Here is a 4,906-nt window from a genome sequence, read left to right on the forward strand (position 1 = left end):
GTTACGTGGTCAAGAAATGTCAGCAATCTACTATTACTATTTTTGTTACTCTTAGAACCATATAATTTTCATTCTCTCCTCCTCTTGCTTCATCTGAGGATGCCCATCATCCTAGCTCCATGACTTAAAATCTGACTTATTTGTTTTAAACGCACCTTTAACAAATTACTTTTAGTTCTCTCAGCCTTCATTTTCTCATCTATAAAATATGTGTAAAATATATATATATAATATATATGTCATATATACTCATTGATCCTATTCATCTCCATTTTGATACTCTCTGCATGCTATAATCCCATAAGACTTTGTATCTCATTTTTGGTATTTCTCATTTCACAGTATCATTACAATTTGCCTTGTTATTTCTATACATGTGTAGATCAGAATCTTCTTGAACGTGAACTGATGTGTCCAGCTGGCACAGTGCAAGGCAGCAGAGTGAGCTTGCTGAATTGAACTGAACTCAAACTCATAATACAGGTTTAGTTGATAACATGGGTTAGTATATTTTATTTGCACATTTCTTTACTCCAGGAGAGGAATCTCTAAAGGTGGAATTTCAGCCTTCACTGAATAGGTTACTGCTATAGACTAGCGCTATTCACAGGCTGGTTCCCAGGCCGGCAGCATCAATATTAACTGGGGACTTGTTAGAACTGCCACATCTTGGGCTCCACCCCAAGCCTGATGAATCAGATTCTCTGAGAGTGGGTAGGAATCTGCCTTTTGACAAGCTGCTAAAGTCTGAGAAGCACTGGTATAGACAGTTTGAAGGAAGAAATCTTAATTTTCTACATTTGACATTTTACAGAGGAGTGCCTATTTGTGATACCTATTTAATCAAGGGCAACTTAAGCAAATTTCTTAGAATCCGACAGAATTTTCTCTAGTTCCCCAAGGTATAAGAAGCAGTAATTTTTATTAGTTTATCTGTGGGAAATTTTAATTTAAAAAAGAAAGAAAAAAATGTGTAAGAGGAAAAAAACACCCCAGCACCTCTGAGTACTTTGTTAATCAAGTCTATAAAACTGTGACTTGTTTTTGCAAGAATGTGAGGCTGTGGACTGTATCCTCCTTAAAAGGGTTCTACAAACTGTTAAATTGGAGAAAATATCTTAGGTTCTCTCTTTTTATACTTTAAAGGCTTTCCCCTTCCTTATTGAAAATGGGGATTATATATTGCAAACAGTAATGGTCTGTGGCTGGAAGCTGTTATAAATGTCGTCTTCTCGGCTGCGGGAGTAAACACTTTAGAGCTTAGATACTAATTACTGTCACATGAAAAGCAGGGAGACATATTGTGACTTCTCGGGCTGTCAGAAAGCCCTTCTTCTTGCAAATGGCAGCACTTCACAGAGACTTTTACACTGTACAGTTTATAATTTCCATGGGTGATCTGTTATTTTAAAATACCAACAGGAAGATTAAGAATGTGTTGACACAAAAACGGCACCAACCAATGCCCTCTGGCCCTCCTAAACTTGAACCAGAAAGCTCCCTTGCCTTTTAAGGAAGATTATAATCTGCCAAAATAGAAAAAAGGGTTACAAAAGGATTACATTCTATAATAAGTTTAGGACAATCCAGAATTTTCCTCAAGCAATTGCAGACTGCAGCGTGATTTGTTTACATGTGTTTGCCCTGACTGGGTAATTTAGGCACAGGTTGTTTCTAATAAAAGAATGGGACAAAGGATAATTAGTTCTGGAAACATTTTGCCCCAAAGTTTGATCTGTTCCTGAATTCTGGACCCTTTTGGGACTTCATCCTTCAGTGGATTTCCAATGGAATAAATTACACAAGGCTTTGTGAAACGTGTGTGACCTCAGGATGCTGGACTTCGCTAAGCAGATAGAGCTAAGTGGGATTAATTGAGTTAATATTTGTAAAGCACATTGCATAATGCCTGGCACACAGCAAGTGCTATATAAATGTTTGACAAATAAATGAGAAGCTCTACTTTGAACTAAGGAAGGTTTCATTTGTGCTTCGAGGAAAATGGATGAATCTCTAAAGAACAGATATAATGGGGTTCAGACTGTAGACTCCACAGTGCAGTTGGCACCAATAGCCTTTTTCTGTTCATGGCTGCCACATACACCAAATTTTGATATGAAATTCTCTGTGGCAAAGTAGAGGGGCAGAAGGCACATTGTGTCTGTGGTTTCATTCTAGACAGCACTGCCACTTGTTAGTTTATGACTTTAGGTAACTTGCTTCACCTCTCCATGTTCCTCCTTCTAATATGTAGAGGCTCACATGAGATAATAGGGCTGAAGATCTTTGTAAACTTGAAAGCACTATACACATAGATGGCTTTATCCTAAAGATATTCATTTCCAACACAATCCCGAGGGTGCAGCCCACATATTTCCCAGAGGGGTAGGGAGACGCCATAGCAGGAGTGTCAGGAAACTCACTTTGGGTGAACTGGCGTGGATGGGGGAAAGGAATTCATCAATGACTATCGTTAAAATCTTATCAGGGACTTCCCTGGTGGTCCAGTGGCTAAGACTCTGAGCTCCCAATGCAGGGGACCCAGGTTCAATCCCTGGTCAGGGAACTAGACTCTTAAGAATTTACATACTGCAACTAAGATCTGGTGCAGGCAAATATACATATATCCTTATCAGAAAGGTCATCTAAGATACTTCAGAAGTATCTTCTTCATTCACAATAAGTTCATAGTAATAATCTATTATAATTGTCACTGCTTCTTGTCTGCTCAGCATCCATTTTGCCCTCTTTTTTAACAGAACCTTACATTTTTTCAACCATGTGTCCCAAGAGAAACCAATCCAGTCCACATCTTCAGAGATAGCCTAGCTGGTTTAAGATTATTCCCATTCTGCTTAAATGGACATGGGACCTCATCTGGCCAGTGAGACAAAGGAAAGCCTACTGGGAGTGTTTTGGAAAAAGTTTCCTTACTCCCAAGAGAGGGCCACAAAAAGAGATAGTCTCTCTTCTACTTTGGAGTTGCTGTGCCCAGAGGAGATGCCTGAAACTGCTGCAGCCATCTTGTTGCTTGCCTGAAGCTGAAGCCAATACCCAGGATCTTGGAAGAGAAAGAGGTTAAGGGGTAGAGGTGGCTGGGGAGTGTATGTCGGGGTGAAATTGAAGACACCGTGAGCTGAAATCACCCCAACTGACACAGAACTTCCCCTGTGTTCTCTCATCAGTCATCACAGTGTTCTCTCACCAGTTATCACAGCCCTCTCTGAGTAGGTGGCCTTATCCTTGCTGTATGGGATGAGGAAACCAAGAGGTTAAATTGCTCAGGGTCATCCAACACGTAGGTGAAAGATTTAGAACTCAAACAGATCTGTTCAACTTCAAAGGCTGTGCTCAAGTTGTTGTTGTGGTCTCCTAAACCTTGCCTCAGACGAAAAATGGTCAAGGGGCAGTCTATTTACTGTGGCCATGAAACTAGCAGAGCCTGAGAGTTGGACAGCCTGAGTTTTTTTTTTTTTTTTCAATGTTGGCTTTGCTGCCCAACATCTGACCTTTCTGGACCTCTATTTCATCATGTGTAAGACAGTTGTACCAGATGTTTACTGAGGTTCATTTTGGCTCTAAGATCTTTTGAAATGCTTGGTAAACCACAGGGAGGGATAAGACAAAATAAATAACATACATTTGGTATCTTGAGAAAGGGCGCTGGGCAGGATTTCCCCTCTCAGCCTGAGGTTCACAGTTTACAGTGCATCAGTGATGTTGCTGAAGAACCATAGAAGGCTCCATGTGGCACTAAACAGGACATGCCAAAACCAGATAAGAGTTCTTGTTATGGCAAGAGACACAGAGCAGAGAGCAGAAGAGAGCTGTTTTCTGCAGCACCCTCCTGAGCAATCTAACCAGTTTGCTTGCTGGGTCCCTGAGGAGGAAGTTACGTTCTGAAGGGCATTTGTGCTTTCTTTCACTTTCTTCTTATTTCTACTGGGCTTAAAACAGGGTGGTGCATGGTGTTCTAGGTACCTTTAAATACTTTTGTTCTCTTCTTGTGAGAAAACTTGTTTCTATGACATCATCACCAGAGTTAGAACTCATCAAGGCCAAAGTCCTACTCCTACCTGAGTTCCCACTCTATGAGGCAATGTGCTGGCCTATTCGGCCTGCTTTTCTTCTTCAAAGCCACTTTTCATGCTTCTCAAAAACTGATTCTGCCTGTAAAACTTAGAGGGGTGGAGGAGGAGGGCCTGGATGCTCCTGGAGCCACAGTCAAAGGATGTGGTTCCCCCAGACCAGCCCTTCTCAAACGTCAGTAAGCACACAAATCCCCCAAGGAGCTTGTTTAAAAGCAAATTCTGATCCAGTAGATCTTCAGTGGGGCCTGAGATTCTCCAGGTCTAACAAGCTCCAAGGTGATGCTGATGCTGCTGGTTCCCAAAGTGGTAAGCTTCCAGATCTAGACTAGATTGTGGTCATATCTATTTATGCCAAACAACTGAACATTACCATGTTTGGGAGGTTTCAAAACTTCAACTATAATACCCAAATTTTCATAACAGCATTATTTACAATTGCCAAGATATGGAAGCAACCTAAGTGTCCATCAACAGATGAACAGACAAACTGTGTCACGTACATGTTGTGTTTACTTGCTAAGTCATGTCTGACTCTCTGCGACCCCATTGATTATGGCCCACCAGGCCCCTCTGTCTACGGATTTCCTAAGCAAGAATACTGGAGTAGCTCCCAAGTCCACTCATGTTGCTACAAATGGCAAAATGTCATTCTCACGGCTGAGTCGTATTCCATATATACATATACAGCTTCCCTGGTGGCTCAGTGATAAGGAATCTGCCTGCCAATGCAGGAGACATGGGTTTGATCCCTGGGTCAGGAAGATCCCCTGGAGAAGGAAATGGCAACCCACTCCAGTATTCTTGCCTGGGAAATC

The 4,906-nt window shown here is 41.4% G+C and overlaps 1 non-coding gene across 1 annotated transcript; it reads left to right on the forward strand.

Annotated features, from left to right (window-relative positions):
* The first annotated feature begins 2,493 nt into the window (after positions 1-2,493).
* Positions 2,494-2,566, forward strand: TRNAG-CCC (transfer RNA glycine (anticodon CCC)). Its single transcript has one exon. It is a non-coding gene; the product is annotated as a tRNA-Gly (tRNA).
* The last annotated feature ends 2,340 nt before the right edge of the window (positions 2,567-4,906 follow it).

Source organism: Odocoileus virginianus, unplaced genomic scaffold (assembly GCF_023699985.2).
Source record: "Odocoileus virginianus isolate 20LAN1187 ecotype Illinois unplaced genomic scaffold, Ovbor_1.2 Unplaced_Scaffold_4, whole genome shotgun sequence".
NCBI classification, from domain to species: domain Eukaryota; kingdom Metazoa; phylum Chordata; class Mammalia; order Artiodactyla; family Cervidae; genus Odocoileus; species Odocoileus virginianus.